Consider the following 25,375-nt stretch of genomic DNA (forward strand, 5'->3'; position numbering starts at 1 on the left):
CAACATATTTATAGAGTTTTGTTTGATCTACTTTTAAATGCTCCATGCAGAGTCATTCAAGTGAAATGAGAATACAGATTTTCAAAGGGAAAACTGAAGGAAGGTTCTAAATATAAGTTATTTGTTGAGCATAAACAAGATTTCTCCCTTCGATCCAACACACTCCCTCTAACGCATCTATTTTTAAAGGCATTCTCAAACTTTGCTGCTGATGAAGAGATCAGACCCCTAACTTTTACAGCGAAGGGGGGGGAGTGAGGGAGGGAACAAGTGCAGGGAGGGGGAGTGCGCATGAGCACATGCCTACTTAGGAACTGTGACAAAGGTCTAGAAAATCTGAGAGACCCTCATCTGGGGGCCACCTCCCTCGCCTATGCTTAGAGGATTCTCTGGGGAAAATACCTACCACAAACAAATCCAGAGTTTCCCAGTTTTTAAAATCGGTCCTCAAAACAGCCATTGTCCTGGGAAATTTACAGAATGACAGAAAATTCCACATTTCTCTCTTGAGGCAGAAGAGGAGAGATCTTTACTGCAGCTAGTCAAAATGATTTTTTTCTAATTTTGACTTTTTTCCCTTCTCATCTCCATCAGAATCAAGACAGGGGAGGCCTACGTATTTATGAATTTTCTTGATGCAAAGGGGGTTTGTATGTGCACCATTCCTTCTTCTGTATCTAAAAGCAGAGATTCTTAACTGGGGTTCGTGGACAGAGTTAGTTCAGGGGCCTAAATACGGATGGGAAGAAGATTTCATCCTTAATCTTACTATCCTCTGGTTGAAATCTGGCCTTTCTTTTCACTATGCAATACAGGCAACAAACCACACTGGTGTTGGCAGCATCCAGGGATTTTTATTCCCTACTATGTGGATAGACATTCTCATTTCACATGCTGGTCACTGCAGTTATCATGAAATATCATTTCCACTCTTCCTTACTTTAAAATTATGATGGCTTCTAGACCCACTGCTGGAACTTGCTATTTAACGCATCCATATAGAATATGCATTATTTATGTGTTTGCAGTATTTTGATGACTGTATTTCGGTATAATTGGTTTCCTTTGCAACTGTGGATTTTGTTTTATTCATTTACAAACATTATTCTGAATAGAGGTCATAGGTTTCAGCAGACTGACAAATAGATTTCACAGCAATTAAAAAGAAAAAAAACCAAGAACTCCTATTTTCAAGATTATGGTTTGCACAGAAACCCAAAGGGGGAGTTACGTATATAAAATAAAGCAGTTGACACACCACTTACATTCTGTTAGAACGTTTCACAAGCTTTGGATCAGCACCTCATGACAAAAGCAGCACATCGGGCCGCATCACAGGTCCCGATCCATGAGCAGCCGTGTGGCACAGCCTTTAGGAAGCTGCTCGCCAAGTGCCCTCTTATCACCCAGGTCAGTGGCTGGCTAGAGCCCTGCTCTGTCATCTGGCGCCTTGGCTCAGCTGAGCTCAATGGCCACACTCCCTTCCACGAAGGCCAGGACAGCTCATTTGCAGGCTGACACCTGCCACCACCTCAATGTCCCCACTCCAACCAAGCCCTGCATTTCTCTCCCTTTGCTAGCTAGTAAAGTTACAAAAGGTTCTACAAGGTCCCCCCAGCCAGGGATAAAGTGGTCACTTGGGCTTCCATGTACCCACATAGCCTCATATACACCTTCCTCCCAGCTCTCGTCAGCTGTGCTGTCACTCTTTGCCTGCGGGTCCCCAGCGCCTGCAGGGCAGCCAGTGCGCAAATGTTCCATGAAGGGAGGGAGGTTTGTGCTAATACGTGTAACCGCACAGGATTTGCCTGGAGCGGCTGCCTGACTTCTACCACAGTCACATCTTTGTGGTATCCCTTGAGGATAAAGGACCGCAAGGTCAGCAAGTCCAACTGAGACTGGAGGCATCCGACCAATTCTTCAAAAAAGCTTTTTTTTTAATAATAAAAAAATAGCAATGCCACTTTTAAGAAGTTATACTTCAGATAACTTACACGAAATGTACAATGATAAATGCAAAATGTTCACTGCCACCTTATTCGGAAGAGTGAAAAACCAGAATTATCCTAAATGTCCTTTAATTAGGGGACTTGTTAGTCTAGTTGTGGTGTATCTACACATGGACTATTCAAGAGTTGTGTAGAGACTCCTGGGTAGTTCAGTCGGTTAAGCGTCTGACTTCTTTTTTTAATGTTTATTTTTGAGAGAGAGAGAGAGCAAGAGCGCGCAAGCAGAAGAGGGGCAGAGAGAGAGGGAGACACAGAACCTGAAGCAGACTCCAGGCTCTGAGCTGTCAGCACAGAGCCCAACGGGGGGCTCGAACTCACAAACAGTGAGATCATGACCTGAGCCAAAGTCAGACACTTAAATGACTGAGCCACCCAGGTACCCCATGCGTCTGACTCTTGATCTTGGCTCAAGTCGTGATCTCTCGGTTTGTGGGTTCAAGCCCCACATCAGGCTCTGCACTGACAACAGGGAGCCTGCTTGGAATTCTGTCTCCCTCTCTCTCTACCTTCCCCCACTTGCTATCTTTCTCTCAAAAATAAATAAAAATAAACTTAAAAAATTAAAAAAAAAGAGTGGTATAGCTCTAAGTGAACTGGTACAGCAAGATTTCCAACATTCTCTTCAACTTAATAATAACTAATTACAATACAGCATAAATAGAATGATCCCATCTGTATTTTTCTAAATATTAGCATGTCTGTATCACTGTGTGTTTGGATTAGGTCATACTATCTGAAATTGATATTTTATGGTTGAATATCTGCAAATTCTTATGGTTTGTCTGAATGCACGTGTGGAGATCTGAAGAGATAACCATGAACCAGGTCTCCTCCAGGGAGTATGCATGGGGGCAGGAGTGAGGGCTTATGTGACTTTTATTTATTTATTTATTTATTTGAGAGAGAGAAAGGGTGTGCACACAGACACGTATGTGAACATGGAGGGGCAGAGTGAGAGGGAGAGAGAGAATCCCAAGCAGGCTCCACACTGTCAGCACAGAGCCCAACAGGGGTTCGATCTCAGGAACCGCAAGATCGTGACCTTGGCCAAAATCAAGAGTCAGATGCTCAAACTATTGAGCCACTAAGGCACCCCATGTGACTCTTTATACCCCAACTTTCCTTTATTAAGATTTTATACTAACCATGTATTATTTTAATACTAAGTCTAATTAAGAAAACTTAGGAAGAGTCTAAAAGAAAATGCACAATTCAAATCTTCCAAAAAAAAAAAAAAAGAGCAGTGAAGTCTAAACAACAGAATAGCACAAAAGCTGCCTTCTGAGGGGGCAATTCTGTGGTCATCAGAACAACAAATCCCATTATGAGGGGCTTCCTCTAGGGGCTCCAAATGGTTTTGATGCCAAAGCCCCTGTGCAGGGGTGTCATCTAGAAAAGGACAGGTTTCTGAGCAGACTTTTTGCAAGCAAATAGGTTAGTAATGCATATATTAGCTCTTTGTTGAAAGCAAATAAAGGTTTTTCTCATTTATTTAAGCAAGTCCTACATTCCTTTTAAGTATGGGAGAATGGCAAAGGTGCATTTAAAAAATGGTTTCTCGTACTCTGACTTTTCATTTTCCAAACTGCTGTGCACCTTTACTCTCCCCCTCAGAGGCAAGGAACTAAGAGTCACGAAAAGTGTAAATTTAGAAATTGCAAATCTAGAAAATGCCAATCTAGAAATCTTGAAGCAAGAAAAATGAATGTGGATTTGTTCATGGACTAGAAAAAGGAACAGCAGAGGGGAGAAGAGAGAAATACATGTGCATGGATTTTTCCAATGACGCTGATTTGTGTCTGTACTACTTGCTCCAGCACTTAAATATCTTTTCCCCAACAGTCTTCATTATAAAGCTTTCTATATCAAGTCTCCTCTTGCGAGATGAAACCTCCTGGAGGGCAGGAATTGGGTTTTTCTGCCCGTCTAACTCAGGGGTTGGCAAAGCTGTTCTGTGAAGAACCAGAGAATAAATATTTTAGGCTTTGCAAGCCTCGAAGTCCCTGTGGCAACTGTGTAACTCTGCTATTGTAAAGTAAGAGCAGCCACACAGATAATGCATAAACCAAAGGGTGTGGCTGTGTGCCAATAAAACTTTATTTATAAAAATAAACAGTACCAGATTTGGCCCATAGGCTGTGGTTTGCCAATCTCTGGTCTACAAGAAGTGATAAGGGTCTAAATCAGAGACCAGGGATGATTTTTTTGTTTTAGGGAAGAACGAGAGACATCGCTAATGTGGAATCATCAGCTTAGAAGTGACGCCCTCCCAGGGGCGCCTGGATGGCTCAGTCGGTTGAGTGTCTGACTTCGGTTCAGGTCATCATCTCACGGTTCATGGGGTTGAGCCCCACTTCAGGCTCTGTGCTGATAGCTTGGAGCCTGGGGCCTGCTTCAGATTCTGTGTCTCCCCCTCTCTGCCCCTCCCCTACTTGCTCTCTCTCTCAAAAATAAATAAACGTTAAAAAAAAATTAAAGAAAAAAAATGTGACACCCTCCCAGACACCATCTGTGACCGCCTTTGAGGCAGGGTTAGGTGCTCCTATGACCACCACAACGGGTGCTCTCCTCACCCTGCCCATGCTGCCCGGGACGGTCTGATTCTCAAATCCTAGGCTGCTATGAGCAGCACCTGAGTTAGCCTCCTTGGGGTTTACTAGAGGCTCTCCCAGAGCCCGACCCTGAACAGTTCCTTAGTAATGACCTCAAAACCAAAGGGACAAACAACAAATGATGAAGCAGGTGAAGGGGAAGGACAAGGCAGGAGAATGTGCTGCTCGATCCTGCGGGCACAGTTGGGGACACAGTAGTCGCCCCGTCAGCCACTCTACTGCAGACCACTAGCCCTGGGCTAGGGCCAGGGATGGGTTCAGGGACCGGCAGGGTGGCAGCGAGAGATGAAGATGGACCGGCCCAGGCCATCTCCAAGAAGAGAAGCCCCTGCCCTTTCCCCCACTAGATGTAAGCAGGGAAGACCACAGCATGAAGCCAACTCAGACAGAGTCCCTGCCTTGCCCTCGGACTTGTTACGCACATTTCCTTATGACCTGAGCCAGGTTAAGCCAGGGTGACTGTGACTTACAGCTGAGAGACCATTAACCAGCACAGAGTGTCTGAGAGTGGACGTAAGGGGTGAGGGAAGCAAGGAGGGAGGTGTGGCCCAGAGAGGTTGGCTTTGGGGCCTGTGTGCTTTGTGGCATTGGCTGAGCCCAGGAGCGAGGGGACAACAGAAGATGCCAAAGACAGAACCATAAAAGCAGCTTACATTTAAGAAGCTTGAGAAGAGGAGCCAGCAAAATAAAGAGGTCTAGTGGGGGTGAGGGGGGCAAATACACAGACACAATAGGCAAGGCAGATGTTTCCAGAAAGAGGCAGTAATCCAAGATGCTGTGTGGAGTCAGAGGCAGCATAGAGGAAGAGGTTGGACAAACCCCGGTATAAACTCAAACTATACCTCTCATTCCAAGTGTGGCCTGGATACATCACAGAAGCTCTCTGATCCTCCGTTGCTCCGACTGTAAAGCTAGGAGGACGCCACCTTCGGCTCAGGGTTGTTAAGAGGACCGCCTACGTGTCTCTCCTGTGACGCTCTGCACAGGGTGGGGTGTGCTGACCGCATTTAGCCCTAATTCTTCACCTCTCATGTACCCATGCCCTTTGCCACATGACTTTAGAGTGCTTCCCTTAAAGACAGAGCAGGGTTCCCCAAGCCATGGGACTTGCTTTGGAAAACAAAGTGAAAAGGAAGTGGCAGCGTGCCAGTCTGGAGCCCAGGCCTCAAGAGAACTTGGAAGTTTCCATTCTCAGTCATGCCTCTACCACTGCTATGTGAACGTGCTTAAGCCAGCCTGCTGGAGCATGCGAGATACACGAGACAGTGCCGGTGCCCTAGGCGTGCAGCTGAGGTCAAGGCAAATGGCTAGCTGACCTCAAGACACGGGAGGAACCCCAGTCAAAATCAGAAAAGTCACCAGCCAGCTTCCAGCTGGCCCCAGATTCAAAAGCAATAAACGCTTACTGTTGGGCCACCGAGGTTTTGTGGGTGTTTGTTATGCAGCATAACTGTGGCAACAGGTAACTGATACGACACTGCCTGACACAGAGCAGATCCTCAAAAAATGTTTACAACATACATGCAGGGAGGAAAAGGCCAGAAAATATCTTCTCTTAGTCTTCTGTCCTGGTAAGTTGAGTGTTATTTCCCTGGACTATTTCTCCATATTAAGGAAGGCCCAGAGGGTAAAAGAAGTTTATAAAAAAAAAAATCTTTTTAGAAGTTTCTAGAAACACTAATTTTAAAGGACAATAAGTTTATTCACTTCTTACCTGTTGTAGTATGTTTATCTTTAGCTAACAAATGCAGACGGAAAATAAAGCAGAAAGAAAGCTCTTCTACAAAGAAGTCTCTGACTCGTCATCATTCCCTCCTCAAAATATACACAATGAAATTGAGACCAGGTAACACAGGTGACATGAAGTTCTCCATTTTTTATTTATTTATTTTAAAAAAAAATTTTTTTAACGTTTATTCATTTTTGAGACAGAGAGAGACAGAGCATGAACGGGGGAGGGTCAGAGAGAGGGAGACACAGAATCCGAAACAGGCTCCAGGCTCTGAGCTGTCAGCACAGAGCCCGACGCGGGGCTCAAACTCACGGACCACGAGATCATGACCTGAGCCAAAGTCAGCCGCTTAACCGACTGAGCCACCCAGGTGCCCCCCCCATTTTTTAAATTTCTCAGTTGACAGTGGGTTGAAGGCTGTTGGGTATTTGTCATATTATTCTTTTTTTTTTGTCATAAAACATACATACTATCAAATTTACCATTTTTTAAAATTTTATTTATTTTTGAGAGAGAGAGACAGAGAATGAGCAGTGGAGGGGCAGAAAGAGAGAGAGAGGGAGAGGGAGAGGGAGAGGGAGAGGGAGAGGGAGAGGGAGAGGGAAAGAGAGAGAGAGAGAGAGAGAGAGAGAGAGAGAGAGAGAGAATCCCAAGCAGATTCTGCACTGTCAGCCCAGAGCCCAATGTAGGGATCGAACTCACGAACTATGAGATCATGACCTGAGCTGAAATTAAGAGTCAGATGCTGGGGCGCCTGGGTGGCTCAGTCAGTTAAGCGTCCGACTTCAGCTCAGGTCCTGATCTCACGGTCTGTGAGTTTGAGCCCCGCGGGCTCTGTGCTGACAGCTCCGAGCCTAGAGCCTGCTTTGGAGTCTGGTCTCCCTCTTTCTCTGCTCCTCCCCCATTCACACCTCTGTCTCTCTCTGTCTCCCTCTGTCTCTCAAAAGTAAACAAACATTTAAAAAAAAATAAAAAAAGAGTCGGATGCTGAACCAACTGACTGAGCCACCCAGGCCCCCTCAACTTACCACTTTAACCACCATAAAATGCACAGTTCAGTGGCATTAAGTAAATTCACATTACTGTACATCCATCTACCCTTTCATGTTCCCAGGCTAAAACTCTGTATCCGTTAAACATGAAGTCCCCATGTCCCCCCACACACCCCATCCCCTGGTAACAGCACCTCTGCTTTCTGTCTCTATGACTATTCTATATGCCTCATATAAATAAAATCATATAATATTTGTCCTTTTATGACTGGCTTATTTCACTCAGCATAATGTTCTCAAGGTTCATTCATGTCGAAGCACATATAAGAATTTCTTTCTTTTGGGGCGGCTGGGTGGCTAAGTCAGCTGAGCAGCTGACTCTTGATTTCAATTGTGATCTCACAGTTCATGGGATTGAGCCCCACGTTGGGCTCCGTGCTGACAGCAGTCTTTCTTTTTAAGGCTGAATAATATTTCATTGTATGCAGACCACATTTTGTTTATCTATTCTTCTGCTGATGGATGCCTGGGTTGGTTCCACCATTTGCCTACTGTAAATAATGCTGCAATGAGCATGTATATACAAATATCTGTTCATATCCCTTCTTGATTCATTATATATATATATTTTTAATTTTTAATTTTATTTATTTTGAGAAAGAGAGAGAAAGAGAGAGAGAGAGAGACAGAGTGTGAGTGGGGGAGGGGCAGGGAGGGAGGGAGGGAGAGAGAGAGAGAGAGAGAGAGTCAGAGTCAGTCCAAAGCAGGCTCCAGGCTCTGTGCTGTCAGCACAGAGCTCAACACAGGGCTTGAACTCACAAACCGTGAGATCATGATCTGAGCCAAATTCGGACACTTAACCGAGTGAGCCACCCAGGTGCCCCCATTTTATATATCTTTATTAAAATCTTATTTTGAAACCTGAAACATGCTAAAAAAAAAAAAACCTCATCACTTAGCTAGCAGTCTTCAGGCGTCATCTAGCCAAGTTGAAGGGATGGGATTGGTACCTAGAGTTTGCAATTCAACCCAATTTACCATGAATGATGTAATCCCCAACCCACTGAAATAAACATGGCAAGGATATGAAAAGCCTTTGGAGGAGACAGGATTCTGAAACATGCTGAACTGAATGCAAAATGAGTACACATCTCACCACCCATTCAACCCAGCACAATCAAGCAGAGTAAAGAGACTGCACTGCCATGCGGTGGTCAAGAATGGGTGGTTTACCAACGGCAAAACACTGTTTTAACTTCACCACTCGATAAAATTGCCATAGGGCTTTCTCAGCAAAGAGCCAGAATTCTCTAAAGTTCTCCCAAAGCTTCTGACGGGTCATGTGGAAAGCTGATTCATCCAATAAATGTTTGTTGGCTGTAGGAGCTCAAATGAGCTGCAGAGAATATGCAGCATAGACCAGAATATTCCTTCCTAGTGACCCTGGAAAAGGTTTGAAAGAAAAGAATGGAATCCTTAAACTTTTTAAGATTCCAAAAGGCTTACTAGCCAAAATGAGCGTTCGCAGAGCAAAAAGCTTCGCAGGACTATCTATAAACAGCACCTTGAGCCTAATTTGAAGAACTAGTTATGTGCTAATGAAGACCCAGAAATTTGCCATCAAAAGGGTCAAAAACTTTTAGAAAGGGTCCTCAGGTTAAAAAATACTGGATAGGGCACCTGGGTGGCTCAGTCAGTTAAGTGTTAGACTCTTGGTTTCAGCTCAGGTCATGATCTCATTGTTCATGAGTTTGAGCCCCACATCGGACTCTGTGCTGACAGTGTGGAGCCTGCTTGGGATTCTCTCTCTCCCTCTCTCTCTCCCCCTCCCCTGCTTGCACTTGCTCTCTCTCTCTCTCTTTCCCTCCCTCCCTCTCTCTCAAAATAAATAAACTTTAAAAAATACTGAAAACTTTTCAATCTTTCAACTTGTAGATAAAGAAATAGACATTTGGAAAGGTGAAATGAGGGGCACCTGGCTGGCTCAGTCAATGGAACGTGAGACTCTTGATCTCGGGGTTGTGAGTTCAGGTCCCACTTTGGGTGTAGAGAATACTTAAAAATAAAATGTTTTTAAAAAGAAATGAACAGTGAAATGACCTTCCAGAAATGGCTACAGGCCAAGAGAGCTGAGAAACGCATGGATGTCTCAGAAGTTCTCCAACCAGGGCCTCTGAATTATCCTGGGCAGAAGTATGAGAAAGAAAAAGAAACACGGCGGTCTTCCAGCTGCTACAAACTGACAGTCAAGTTCTAAGCCACTGAAAACAGACAGGATATTTGTCAACTATTATCAAGTCTTGCTGGTTGCGCAGGCCCTGTCTGCCTCTGGCCATTCGCAAGCTAAGGGTTGAAAGAGAGGCCATTCAGGCTTGTGTGGTTTTGTTTGTTTGGTTTGCTTCAGCATAAAGCTGACACACAGCTCTAATAAATGATCACTTTCCATTTTCCACTTCAACTTGGGCTTTTGATAGAATGAGTTCATACATCAATATGAATGGATCGATACAGTTCAGAATTTATGAAGATGTGGAGGGAGGGAGAGATTTATCCTGCACCTCCTCCTTTCTTCCTTGACACCTAGGTTTGGTCATTTTGTAATGTATTAACACACCCACTTGAGAGGATCAGTAGGGAGTAAAATTAAATCGCATCCTACGTAAACTTTTCTAGTAAAAGATTTACGGTTAAGCTGCAACACTGTTTCCATGGATCATCCTGGATTTCAACGATCCGTGTATTCCTGTCAAGCCTGTACAAATGTAAATAAAAGCTAATGACATACGTGTACATAGCCTAGAGACCTGATCCAGGATGGAATGGAGCTTAGAATAAGTCATCACGGAGAGAGGGATGGAAAAGGAGCCAGGGAGAGAAGGAAGGAAGAAAGCTCTTAAACATGATTGCAGGGGTACCTGGGTAGCTCAGTCGGTTAAGTGTCCGACTCTTGATTTCGGCTCAGGTCATGATCTCACTGGTTTGTGGGATTGAGCCCCACATCAGGCTCTGTGCTGAGCATGGAGCCTGCTTGGGATTCTCTCTCTCTCCCCACCTCTGCCCCTCTCCCCTGCTTGTTCTCTCTCTCTCTCTCAAAATAAATGATTAAACATTTATTTTTTTAATTTCTTTAAATTTTGTTTTTAATATTGATTTATTATTTTGAGAGAGAGACAGAGTGCAATCAGGGAAGGGGCAGAGTGGGAGACACAGAACCAGAAGTAGGCTCCAGGCCCTCAGCTGTCAGCACAGAGCTTGACGCGGCACTCGAACTCACGGACCGTGAGATTTTGGGGAGAGAGACAGAGACAGAGAGAGTGCAAGCTGGAGAGAGGCAGAGAGAGAAGGAGACACAGAATCCAAACCAGGTTTCAGGCTCTGAGCTGTCAGCACAGAGCCCAACATGGAGCCTGAACCCATGAACTACAAGATCATGACCTGAGCCGAAGTCGGACGCTTAACCAACTGAGCCCCCCAGGCGCCCCATAAATAAATAAACATTTAACAAAAAACAAAACGGGGGAGGGCACGTGGGGGACTCAGTTGGTTAAGCGTCTGACTTCGGCTCAGGTCATGATCTCATCGTCTGTGGGTTCGAGCCCCGTGTCGGGCTCTGTGCTGACAGCTCAGAGCCTGGAGTCTGCTTTGGATTTTGTGTCTTCCTCTCTCTCTCTGCCCCTCCCCTGCTCATGCTGTGTCTGTCTGTCTGTCTGTCTGTCTGTCTCTCTCTCTCTCTCTCAAAAAAGAAAATAAACATTAAAAAATTTTTAAATAAAATAAAAAATAAAACAAAACATGACTGAATTGCACATGAATTCCATAAAAAAAAATAGTAAGTCAGAGCTATAGGGACAAGGTTTAAGAGGAAAGGTGATGTATTTTTTTAAGCATACAGATATGCACAAAACAGATACCGAATTTGCATTCCTGGCTCTTTTTTGTTTGCCTGTCCCTGTCCACAGTGTTGTCAGACACATCAGTAACTTGCTTACTTTTTTCTTTGTATATAACTTTTTTTTGTTTGTATAGATATGTCTTATCTTTTATCTCAATGATTTCATCAAAAGTAAATTACAAAGGAAGCTAACTTCTTCAAAAGAAACAACCTACATCCGATGATACTATCAAAGAGTTGTTTTAAAGCTTTTTAAAAGTCAAACATAAAACTGATGTCATTTTTTTTTCTAAACAATGTGTTTTTTTTTAAGATAACAATTAACTGCATGCTTGCGTTCATTTGTTTGCTTTAATCTGTCAAACAGCATGGCCTAGAAAAGGGTCAAAAAGAATACGGGGGAAACTCAATAACAAAACATTCTGGAAATCTGATTTTGCTTCGGAAGGAATGACGATACTGAAGAATCCATCCAAGCTGGCTGTGGGGAGAAGGGAAAGAAGCAAGAGAGAGTATGTATGTGAGGGCTGCGGCGGTGGGGGGGGAGGGGGGCGGGGCAGGGCCCGCTCCAGACTTCCAACATCTCTAGCAACCCAACTGGAGGTGGTTACACAGAAATATGAAAACACAATACTAATCAGTGATAATTCGTAATAATGGGTTCCTGATGAACAAAATTAACATATAATCACATAATCTAACCACCTCCCTTGATTAATATCTTCATTTTCCCTCCCTTGCTCTGACGAGAGTGATGATGAGCAATCAAATCTCAGAGAGGATGAAGTGCAGAAAGGAAGGGAAAGCGAAGTCTGGTCTGTGTATTCCAACAAAAAAGGGAAGAGCAGACATACTGTTGTATGTAAAATAAACTCGACTCTACACTTTATTTAGAAAACCTTGCGGAAGGGTGACAAACCAAATACAGATTAAAATGATGACAGAAACTAGAGCTTCCCATACCCTGGAAATATTCCCTCGCTCTCAGCTCATGTTATACTAGGAAACAGGAAAAATGGAGGAGCTGTCTCTCAAACACAGTTACCCTCATAACTTAATTCTACTTTCAGTCTAGTTCGAATCTCCTCCTTCGGAAACCTTTTTTGCTTTCTCACTCTACTAATGGCCCATTATGAGGCTGAGAGCTAGATTCAGTACTTACTCTCATGATCCACTTTCTAAAACGGACCCTTAAGAAGTCTTCCCTCTCCCTCAGCACTCAGTAACGAAGGCAATTGCTCTGAATCACCGACTTTCAACAGCTTTTCCTTAAATATATAACTAAATATAAAGCTTCTTCTCCCTCGGGTAGTTTTCTTTTCAATAACTCACTCCTCAAAAGGGTTAGGGTGTGTGAGTACAAGCATATACTTCCATCTGATAAAGTGGGCTCCAAAATGAATATAATAAGGCCTCTTTCTTCAAGGAGCTTATAATCTAGTAAAAAAAAATCCAAGTATAAACATGGATACTCACACACACACACACACACACACACACGCACACACACACAAGCACACAAGTGTATTAACAGAATAGAATGCAGCTATAAGGGTCCAAAAATCATCATTTAAGATGCGCCATTCCCTAAGGCTTTCTGGACACTATCACTCATCACTGCTTATATTTTGCTGAGATGAAGGCAGTAAGAGACCTTCCAGGTCTGCCTTTCTGCGGCATCCCGTAAGTCATTTTCACTTCTGCCCCCTTCAGTTTCCTTATATTTACAACACACCTATAATGACAACTGCCCCCTCCCCACCTTCATGGGCTTAGTGTAAGATGGGAGTGAGTCTTTCGGTCCTTGTCTACATATACAAACCGGAAAGCTCTATCCGAGCTAAGGAATTTTGGTTTCTATCAAATGTATTTGTTAAATAAAATACAACATTTTGTAATTTCCATTCATCCGCCTTCTGAAAGCGAGGGACCGATAAATACTATCAGTTCTCTCAATATTACAGGGGAACATTTTTCAATTAACAAGAGTGTTCCACAAAGAGCTATTATAAATATTCAAAAGTTAAATTCTTCTGTGGATCAGTGATAAGAAAAAAAAATACAAGGGGAAAAAGATTCTATTTGCAAAAGCCAACAATAACCCCAATCTCTGTAGGAATGACATAAGGAGTAAGCAAGACTGCACAAATAAAACATTAACTGACACTTGACTAAACAGAGTGATGTCCTATTGTCACTGGGTCACTAGAATTAGCTGTCTAGAATTCAGAAGGGATATACATTTTAATTTGGTGATACAGTTGCAAGAACCGGCCCACCAGGATATCTGCAGAAGAGGAGGAGGGCACGCGGGAGAAGAGGCTTTCATTTATACACTATCATACATAAAGACATTTCATATGACACGATACAAGACTGTTAAACAAAAAAAGTTGCAAGAATGTCAGTTCTTTGTAAATCGATGTGCAATGTTAATGTAATTCAAATCCTAATGGAGTTTTTAACAACTGGGTAACATAATTTTAAAACAAACGAGAATAGCTAAAATAGCTTTGAAAATGACATGTGATAACAGGAAGGACAAAAGCCATATCATATACTAAAATGTCCTATAAAGCCACGATAGTTAACTACATTGGTACAAGAATGGTAAGACAAATTAATGGGACAGAAGTGAAAGTCCAGGAAAAATGCCTCATATATAATAACATATGATAAATGAGACATCACAGTTCATGGGGGAATGGGTGGATTATTCAATAAATGGTCCTGGAAAAGTGGCTATTTCAAAATAAAAATCAGTTTGCATGCTAACCACATACTATACATCAAAATACCACAGAGATTAAAAATCAGAAGTAAAAAATGAAGCCAGTATAAAGAAGAAAAATTAGGTGAGAATTTACTCACGGAAATCATGAAAGAAATTAACACTCTCATCCCCATAAACAAGTACCATTTCTGTACATCAAAACCAGTTGTAAACAAAGTGAAAAGCCAACAAACTGGGAAGCACAATTTGCCAGAAATGACCAAGGAATAATACGCTAATCAGTAAGAAAAACAGAAAGACCTCGATGTGAGAGCAAAGAATACAAACAAATGACAGAAGGGAAGAAATGCTCAAGAACTCTGTTAATCAAAGAAATTCAAGCTTGAAACCCTAACAAGCACTCTTCCCACTCCTAGTGGTGATGTAAATTGGTGCGACCCTTCAAGAAATCAATTTCATAATAATGGCTTAAAGTCCCGTAAAATACATACACGCTTTTGTCCAGTAATTCCACATCTAAGAATCTTTCATAAAGAAATCATCAGGGCTGCGGAAAAGATTTATGAGCAAAAATAGCCAATGCAGAGTTACAATGGCAAGAAAAATTGGAACCCTAAATGGATTCTTTCCTTTCCAGGAAAGGCTCTCTCTATGAAGCACAGAATTCAGAATATAAGAGGTTTGCCTTTTGATTTACAGGGAATCTCATTTTTTTTTCCTAAGAAATGAACAATAGAATGCCACAGTCAGTTCTCTACCCTTCTCAAATCGATTATCTAATATTTAGGTCATCCCAGCAAAACAGTGTCTTTTTGATCCCTCACACTCACTATCTCCTAGGCAACTGATTGAATGAAGAAAAATAGAAAGCATCACTGAGAAACATATAATTTTTAAAGACTTGAATAAACGGAATGACACATCTTGTCCATCGGCTGGGAGGGGGTAGTGGTAGGGGATGTAAAAGGGAAAGATTCAAACAGACAGACAGACAGGCACAGCCAGACACTGCATTTTAACACCACTGTGTGGTAATCGTCAAAAAAAAAAACCCACCCCAGCTTTATTGACATATAATTTACATGCCATACAAATTCACCCATTTTAACTGATTAAATAAATGGTTTTTCTATAGTCAGAGAGTCGTGCTACCATCACAACAGCCTAATTTTAGAACATCTCCATCACCCCAAACAGTAACTTCTTGTCCATCAGCAGTCACTTTCCATTCTCACACCCAGCTCTGGGCAAACACTAACCTATTTTCCATGTCCAGGGACTTGTCTCTTCTGGACACTTCACATAAATGGAATCACAAAATATGTGACCTTTAGTGTCTGGCTTCTTCAATTTAGCATCGGGTCTTCAAGGCCCATCCATGCTCTGGCATGTATCGGTACTTATTTCCTTTTATTGCCAAATAACAGTCCACTATTTGTTCATCTTTTCAGCTGATGGACACTTGGGTTGTTTCCATTTCAAGGCCATTATGAGTCACGCTGCTATGAACATTAGTGTACACGTTTGTACGTAGCCATAGGTTTTCATTTCTCTTGGGTATAGAATGCTGGGTCATGTGGTAACTCCACACTCAACAGTTTGAGGAAAGGCCAGACCGTTTTCCAAATGAGCTACACCATTTTACATTCCCACCAGGAATGCATAAGTTGTTCACAGGATTCCTTCACAAGCTCTTTAATTTCTCTAAGATTGGCAGTGATGTCCCCCTTTTTTTTTTTGATTTTTTTTTAACATTTATTTATTTTTGAGACAGAGAGAGAGCATAAACAGGGGAGGGTCAGAGAAAGAGGGAGACACAGAATCTGAAACAGGCTCCAGGCTCTGAGCTGTCAGCACAGAGCCCGACACGGGGCTTGAACCCGCGGACCGCGAGATCATGACCTGAGCCGAAGTTGGACGCTTAACCGACTGAGCCACCCAGGCCCCCCAGTGATGTCCCCTTTTTAATTCCTCCTTTGGTATTTGAAATCTGCTCTCCTTTCTACATTTATCAATTTGTTGACTACTTCAAGGAACCAATTTTTGATTTTAGTAATTTTCTGTATTATCTTCCTAGTCTCTATTTCACTTACTTCTAATCATTATTTTTTTCCTTCTTTCTGCTTGCTTCAAGTTTACTTTGCTGTTCCTTTTCTAGTTTCTTTTAATATTTTTTAATTAAGTAAACTCTATGCCCAATGTGGCGCTGGAACTCATAACCCCGAGACCAAGAGTCACATGTTCCACAACTGAGCCAGCCTGGTGCCTCTCTTTTCCTAGTTTCTTAAGGTAGAAAGTAAATTATTGACAATCCCACTTCTGGGCAGATATCCAAAGTTAATGAAATCACTTTCTCAAAGAGATATCTGCACCCCCGTGTTCAGTGCAACATTACTCACAATAGCCAATGTATGGAAACAACCTAAGCGTCCATCAATGGATGAATGGATAAAGGAAATCTCTCTCTCTCTCTCTCTCTCTCTCTCTCTCTCTCTCTCTCACACACACACACTGGAAATACGTTTTAGCCATAAAAAAAAAGGAAATCCTGCCATTTGTGACATGAATGGACCCTTGAGGGCATTATGCTAAGTAAAATATGTTAGAGAAAGACAAATTTTATAGGTTCTCACAGCAACAACTAAAAAAAAAGGTAATTATGGGAGGTGAGGGACATGTTAATTAGCCTTAGTGTGGTAATCATTTTGCAATATATACAGGTATCAAATCATCACGCTCTACACCTTAAATCTACACAATATTATAATATCAATGATATCTCAGTGAAGCTGGGGGGAAAAAGGAAGGTTGGGGTATTGATTTGAAATCTGTTTTCTTTTTGATCATAGACATTTGCAGCTGTAATTTTACTCTAAGCGTTGCTTTAGCTGCACGCAGGCAATTTTTGGTGATTGTGTTTTCATTTTCACTCATTTCTAAATATTTCAAAATTTCCATTGGGGATTCTTCTTTGACCCACTGGTTATTTGGGAGTATGCTGCTTAATTTCCATATATTTGTGAATTTCCCAAATTTCCTTCAGTTGTTGACTTCTAATTTAATTCCACTGTGGTTGGAGAACATACTCTGCATGATTTTAATTCTTTGAAATTTACCGAGCCTTCTTTTATGGCCTACCATATGGTCTACCCCGGAGAATGCTCCACGTGCATCTGATCACTGATTGCTTCATGGAAACAACACTTCACTATGAGTGTCCATAAATTTGTATAGTTTCTTCCCAACATCCTGGGGTCTTCCCAGCAGTTTACCACTCTTAGTAACAACTACTACTATATTCAGTAGTATTTCACTTTCTCACACCCTCTGCCCCAAGCTTTATTCTCTTTCCCCGTTTTTATCCTGACAGTTTCCCTGAGGGAATTAACAAGCCTAGTCTCCTTATTTTACAGATGGGAAAATAGAGTATGAGACTTGCCTTAAGTCCCATGGAAACTCTGGGGGTGCAACAGAAGTGGGGGCTGGAGTCTGCCAACAGCCATTCTTCCTGCAACAAGGCCCTACTACCAGTGAGCTTATTCAGGTCTCCAGAAAACTACAAACAGAACAAGCGGTTCAGTCCTCCTCCAAAGTGCTTCCTTGAGGGCACGTGCACGCGCACATGCATATGCACATCCACACAGAGGAAGTTCTCTTTCCTTTCCTGGTGGGGGACAATGACAGTGGTCCACCTGGCACTGCAGCCAGGCCCACTGTCCGCCTGACCATGGGTTACGGAGGCGGGCCAGGTAATGCCCTCATTGTTCGGGGCACAACAGTCCCGGGGCCTCAAAAGCACAAAAAGCCATGAATCCAAAGACTAAATTGAAGCTGCAGGTGGCATCAGGGGAACCAGGCTGTGACTAGAGATCAACAGGTGTAATTAGAAGAAACTGAGGAAGCTACAGAAGAAAAGGCTCCTTTACCAGGGCTTTCTACAAGTGAAGGCACTTGTTGTCCCAATACAATACCTCTAATTAATTACCTTTTATGAATCTACCAGCTCTCTACCCGGAACAACCTCTCTTTGGAAGAGAGAATCCCATGTGGGCCTTAGCAAAGTCCAGTCCCCCAGATCAGAGGGGTGTCCTCTCAGGTCCCCTGGGCAGAGGTTCCACATCCTCCTTCCTGGCATGTCAACAGGAGAGTCCCTGCATCAGGTTGAAGGCTGGGACACTATCAGGGACCTCAGCCACCTCAGGAATTCTAGATTCCAGAGCTCTAAATGGCAGGCTAAGTGGATTTGCCTCACAGCCCCACAAGTGGGCTCATTATCTGAACTCGAAATGGCAGCCTCTTTCGCTAATAAGAGGAGAGAGTGAACGAAGCTCTTCTTTATGCCTCATCAGGGTTTTAATGTTGTCAAGGAGAGCTAAGATTCCCCGTCTTTCAATTGAAGCGGGTAGAGAAGGCAATGGGACTCTTCTGACTGTGTAGGACTATGGTTTCGTCTTCGTTATAGAATCTGCCCCTGGAATACCAGTTCCATCCTGACCCAAGTTCCAGGTAGAGCCAGCCCTGCGTCCCCTGGGTCAGCCCCCTCAGTCCACTTTTCCTGCCAAAGCCCAGCCCAGGCACTCTTCGACACAGGAACCCAAGAAACGATCAAAAGAAAAAAATCCCTTTCAGCTTGTCACTTGAAAACGTACCGAAAGGACTGGCTTTCAAGCTTTAGATTCAAGGAACGTTCTCCCAGCATCGCCCAACTTATGTTTTCACGGCTGGGGGCTTCAGAGGCTTCGTCAGTGTTTTTCACAGGGCCAGCATGGCCATCGCCACTCACTTTAACATTCCCTGTGCAAGGTCGAATCTGAAGATGATCTCAGAGATGCTGAGAGGTCCTTGTCCTACATTTTCAAGTCCTGCACATCCTAAAGCAGAGTCCTAACTAGTATTCAGTAAAATGTGCTTTGATGATCAAAGATCAGCAGGTTTCCTTACCACAGGGCATCAGAGAGCCTGCAATATGCTAACAGGCCTGTCAGTCTCTAAGAGGGTGTTAGTGCACGCCGATGTGGCCCAAACGTACTTGTCTAGAGAGCCAATTTTCTCTCCCCTTTCGTCTCCTTATCTGTCTCTCCATTCCTCTTTTGCGCAGTATTTTGCAGGGCCATAATTCGGTGCAACACACATTGGGAAATGCTGGCCTGGTGTCATTCTGAGCATGCCACACATGTTACGTGGTCTCCTCTCTAGTAGGTGAAAATATACAATAGTCCCCCTTTTAGAACATGCCATATACAGACACGCTTGGGCGCACCAAGGTCCAACTCAGAACTGGTGAAAATGAGCACTGTGTGCAATGTGGTTGCCCAGCGCTATCCTCGGGGCTGGGTGTGTTGTCCAGCATTCTGTACCAAGTGACCTTTAAACTCCTCTACATGAGAAAAGTGCTGTCATCCCCAGTTATATGGACTCTCTGCTTTTATTTATTTTTTTTAATTTTTTTAATGTTTATTTATTTTTGAGAGAGAGAGTGTGTGTGTGTGTGTTGAGTGGGGGAGGGGCGGAGAGAGAGGGAGACACAGAATCCGAAGCAGGCTCCAGGCTCTGAGCTGTCAGCACAGAGCCTGACGTGGGGCTCGAACTCAAGGACCGCGAGATCATGACCTGAGCCAAAGTCGGACGCTCAACCGACTGAGCCACCCAGGCGCCCCTCTCTGCTTTTAAAAAGTACCTAGGGCTTCAGGCCAGTAATATAAAAATCAAAGTAAGAAGTCAGATTTACAAGTGGGTTATGCATGATGCAGTGTTTGAAATTCCAAATGCTTTTTCTCATAGAAACAAAGTCATAAGTGGGGATTAAGTTCTCAGACTAACCCACAATGTAGCTAAAACACATCTGCAATGTCATCAACTAACAAAACCCCAAAACACAAGATAATGAAAAAAGAAACATTTATATTTATCAAGAATACTTATGCTCCGTGGTATACCCAGAGGGGAGCAGGGCAGGGTGGGAGTAAGGGTGGGTGGCCCACGCCCAGGCCCAGGCGAGAAGGGGCTTCCTGTAGAGAACTGACAAATGATAATGAAGCCAACAAAGTCAGTTGGCTTTTTATTTAGCCGCCTGCTGACAACTGAAAACAACATCAGTCATAAAATATTGCTCCTTTGAGGAAAACTGGGCTCAACAAGAAGTAAAGAAGTAGTTAGGGGTACTTAGAGCTACTAAGGAGGAGACTCTGGCTTACCTACAGGGATTTTAGTGTACTTCTTTATACTGTGTTCAAATTACTATCTACACCTAGAGTCATGACTACAGGAGTCCTTTTTTTTTTTTTAAATGCTTATCAACAATGATCTTGGTCAGCAGGGGTGTAACAGATGGGACAAGGATGGAGAAACGGATTCTATGAGTTCAATGAACAAAAATTAGAAGAGAAAAGAAATTAGAAGGGAACAAAGAGAAGCTATGGGTCTAAGATGGAAAAGCATGAATTGAGAACACTAAGTCAGAGGACCCACAGGCATTTCCCACCAGGAGAAAGAGGTGGGCAGAAGAAGGCGTTTCCTAGGATAGCCACCAGGTGGAGCCACTACCATAAACCACCACTTGGCTCCTCCTCTGGTTGGACTTGGGTGGAAACCCAGCAGGAGTGCTGTAGAAGTCTAAATAATTATTCCATGGGACACTAATTCCTCTAGTGTTAACATCTTGGAACCAGGACACAGAGATTGAAAAGAGATAAATATAATACAAGAAAACTTCTTAAAACCAAGTTTGACAATGACCCACACATAAAAATGTATGGAAATATATGATGGCAACACCCACCCAAAATGGCATTTTCCACCCATTTCACCACCATCTCTCGGTCCAAGAGGCAGTAATACTCCGATAAGAAAGTGAACTGGGGCAACATGCTTTAACAGCAACTACTGGTCCCACAGAGCCAATAACACAGGCTCCCAGTAGAACCTGTCAGTAATGCAACCAGGGATCAATTACTTTACAAGATCTCTTTATGGCCCTTTTACTATCAAACTTACAAGAATGAAGGCCCCCTGGGAAAAAAGATGATAAATGCACATACAGATACATTTACACAGATGTACGTATGTATTATTGATGTACGAATTCTATCCATCCAGGTTCACTGCCAGATGGCCAGCTTTATTTTCATCTCCCCACGGGAAAGTCCAGTCAGGTGATAGCCAAGAGCTTCCACATACAACAATAATGCCTTCTCTTACTTCTTACTCTTCCATCTGTCCATGAAAGGCAGCAATTTAGGTAAAGTCAGCAGGTGATTTGGAGAGTTGGAGAAAATCCGACCCAACATGCTGCATTTTCAGATTCCTAGCTAGCCAGGATAATTCACATTTGTTGCTTCAAAAGGAAATTTGAAAGGAAAAACGTCTTATTTCTATAAACAAATTCCCAGGACTCACATCTACCTTGAACAACAAAGCACTGGAAAACCAAAGGAGTTGACATTTCCTTTATTAAAGACACGCTTTCTCCATCCTTTGTTTACAGCTTCATTTCAAACAAAGAGCCCACAGCCTATCAAGAGAACCAGGCCACCGCCTCCGAGCCAACAGAGTTCCACGGCAGCAGGTGCATGTTCGTGCACACACACACACACTCACGTCCTAACAGGCCAACAGATACCTCGAGAACGTTATTCCAAGTAGCCAAAGAAATGCCAAAGAAGTGAGAGCTCAAAACACATTTCCCCTTTAGTAGAGACAAGGGAGGGAGGTCACTATGGACAGATATGTTTAGGGACTTGAATGACCAGGGCTGAAACTGGGAGGGGAAAAGAAAGATAAACATTAGGCACACTCTGGCTACAGCCAGCAGACCACAATGGAGAACCCTTCCGTGCGGCAAACACGGGGCCCGTGTTATGCCGAGGGGCATGTATGTATCGCCCATCCACACACAAAATGAATTCTGAAGAATTTCTGCCTTAACTTTTAAAGCAACAGTGTGTCACCAGAGGCAGAGCAGCTGTTGGTCCCTCTGTTAAGGAAAACTTTTGAATTAAACCTGTCTGAAGGACTAAATACACGACAAATGAGCCCACAGAGTCATGTTCTACAATCCAAGTCATAGCCACACAGCAATTCCCCCAACAACCCTCCCGACCAGCTCAACTTGAATGTCATGTTGGAGCATCAGTGCTAGACCTGTTACAAATAACATCTTTTAAGACCATCAGATCTTTCGGCATTAATCCTTGGAAGGGGCAGTAAAATGCAAATGCACAACAAACCTTAAATAAAGATGGTAAAAGCAGTTTATCTTTCAGAAGGCAGATGCCAAAGGAGCAGAGCGACTTAAGAAGGTGATTATAAAAGACATTTTATATCAGGACAGCATAACAATAATAATAACAATAATAATAGCAAAGAATAAGTGTGCAAAATACAATAGAGACTTACCAAACACTGAATTCATGATAAACTGGAAATAGAAACAAGGACACATAAAGCCAACCAGAAACCCACGGAGTGGCTTCACATTCAGAATGACAGAAGTAAATAAGAGACATACCCCCAACTTGCCATATAAAAGATTTAAGAAATGCACACCACTTTCTTAACATTTCCCAAGTGATACAATAGACTGAACGTGCTTGCAGGCAGGACTGGCTGGGGTTTTTCTGGTCTTCCGATCTGCCCCAGCACCAAACACAGGGCCAGGCGCACAGTATACAGGCGCTATTGAACTCTCATTAGCATCCATGTCAAGGCGTGGAGGGAACAACACCCAGAATCCCGGGCAGCAGGAAGGGTCTGGGAGGGGCGGCCTTCCCCATGAGGTCTGCTGATGATGCAAAAGTGAGACACTAGGTCCCTGAAACACAAGCTGGTCCTTACGAAGGCCAGGGCACTATTGATCACAGCCTGGATGCTTAACCTATCCCATGAATAAAGTGGGTTGGGAAACCCTTCTAAGGATGAAACCAACTGATTTTTTTTATTTCATTTTAATTCAAGTAGAAATGGACAAAGTCCTCTGTACTCATGTTCAAGTATGTATTGAATGTATTTGCTGTTAACTATTAAGATGTCCATTTTGTTCAGTTTTGCTTTTAAACTCAAGGATAGAATGCTTTTCATACATTTCTCCATACATCAATATTCCAATTTAGGAGGGCTCATCAGCCTTCCAAATGGGCTTAATGAGAGAAGAAACAAAAGAATAAATCATTCTCGGAAGGAAACAACCTTTTTGTGTCTGGTTCATGAGAATGTCATTTGGCTCCAAAAAATTTTTCAGATTCTCAGGCTATAATTTGTCAACATTCTGGAGTCTGGGATAACTTCAGGATACACAACAGCCATGCTGCAAGTGTAAATGAAAACTGACTTCTTGCTCCCTGGGAAAAGCTTGTTTTAAAGGAAAAGCTCCTTCACTAGGACTCGGGTGACTGCTGTCAAGCCATCTGCAGGAAATGTTCTTTCTCTCTGTCTCTCTGTCTCTCTGTCTCTGTGTGTGTGTGTGTGTGTGTGTCTTTCTCAATTTCAGTCACATCTTTTTCTCAAATGAAAAGCACATGGAGTCATTCCAGTACCTCCCTAAATCACCTCTGCAGAAATGTGCAAAGGTTAAAGTTGAAAACTGAAACTAATTGGTCCCCAAACTGTTTCCATGGTCTGGCCCTTTCTCAAGGCGATTACTAGCTTTGTTCAAACCTAGGGTATCTCTTGACCTTATACAGGGGCCTAGGGAGGGTAAACTCATCCCACTCCGTGAGGTTCTACAATCCACTCCCCACTGCCACAAAGTGAGGCATGTCCCAAACCGCTGGCCACAACTGGGCAAACTTCTCCAGTGACATCTACCTCAAGTTCAGGACCCAACGAAATAGCTCAATTTCAAACTCATAACAGAAATAGATTTTGATCTTTCTTTATTAAAAGAAAAAGAACTTGTGTTAACTGTATTAAATTCTCACAGGGTCCAAGGCTGAATCACAAGGAGGACTCATATACTCTCAGAAGGATCCTATGTTAATGAAACAAAGCAGTCTGTTACTAAACTCTGAAAGCAACTTCCCTCCATAACAACAGCAAATGATAAAAACATCCAGAGATTTCTAGGGACAAAGCTTGGTAGAAACAAAGAGAAGGAGAAGACTTGGGTCATTTACAATAAGTCACAAAACTTGAAAAATCAGTCGGACGGAAGTGTTTACAAGTAACTAGAATCATCCCACAGATTTAGCCTCTGATCCTTGTTCTAAGGGGGAAAAAAAAGTGGTTTTTCATTGATTTGGGATGGGGAAAAAATGTAGCTTTTGAGCTCAGCACAATGAACTATTTATCTGGCCTGACAAGGCCAATCAATCCACCCTGCTGTTTATTATAAGGAGTAGTAGGATACTGTTAGTATTGAGACGGGTGGGGGCAGGGCCAAACACGGCACTGGCCTCGGGTACACAATGCTTCTCTTCAACTGGGAATTTATGTTTGGCCCAGGTGACCCGGGGGTCAGTGTGAAGCCTGGGACAGAATGAAGATGGTATTTTATGCATTTCGTATTTACAGAATGCCTCCATGTGCCCAAGTCTCAGATCCACTGGCAGATTCCTTATATAAAATACCCCAGCGTAGAAGGTTGGTCGTAATCCGGCTGCAGGCCTAAGGTGGAGACTTGAGAAAAAAACATCAGTCGGTAGGCCACCCCTTTTAATGCCTTTTGCGGGATCATGAAGAATTCCGCAGAGGACCTCAGAGGCCAGATTTTTAGATGTAAAAAGGCAATTATCTGAAAAGTTTTATTCTTTCTTTGATTTCAAGTTCTCAGGTAATTTTTACCAAACTCATCTGGATAATTACCTTAATTCTTTAACTTAATTAATTCCTTAGCTTGTTAAGTTAATTAATTACCTTAATTCTCTTATTCACTTTACGAAAGCAGGGCCGGCAGGAGAAGCCCGCCCGTCCTTGGCTCACGGACCCAGGGAGCGTGAGGAGGAACAGGAACGGCTCAGACCAGCGAGCGAGCTGTGGGAATGGAGAAAGACACACGGACTTCTGGCTCTCTGAAACTGACGAGGGCAGGCCTCAAGAGTTCTGGAACTTACGTGCAAGAATGCAGGAGGGGCTTTGGGGGATGGCTGCAGTTTTACAGCAAAGTACGCTTAATTCTTAAAATGGGAAATCCCCTGCACTGGTACGATGGGCTTTAAAAAAAAAAAAAAAAGAAAGAAAACAAGAAAAGAAAGAAAATCCTATAGCTGCTAACCAGCGTGGGCCTGCAGCCAATGCTTCATCTGAATAATTCAAAAAAGCAAATGTAACCCAGGGCAGCTGGAGGGGGTAGAGGAAGAAGCAGGAAGGAAGAGAGACACAAAGCTAATGTCTCAAGCACTACGATCAATGGGCAGTTTATTGGACAAATTCTTATGCTGTCTAAATTTTATGAAAGATTAGCTGTTCTTCC

General features: G+C 43.0%; 1 protein-coding gene across 8 annotated transcripts in view; it reads right to left on the reverse strand.

Moving 5' to 3' along the window:
- SH3KBP1 (SH3 domain containing kinase binding protein 1) overlaps positions 1 to 25,375 on the reverse strand; it is a 330,782-nt gene that overhangs the window by 171,492 nt on the left and 133,915 nt on the right. The gene's annotated exons all lie outside the window — the stretch shown is intronic.

Source organism: Herpailurus yagouaroundi, unplaced genomic scaffold, assembly GCF_014898765.1.
Source record: "Herpailurus yagouaroundi ecotype Mexico unplaced genomic scaffold, PumYag 67690, whole genome shotgun sequence".
NCBI lineage: Eukaryota > Metazoa > Chordata > Mammalia > Carnivora > Felidae > Herpailurus > Herpailurus yagouaroundi.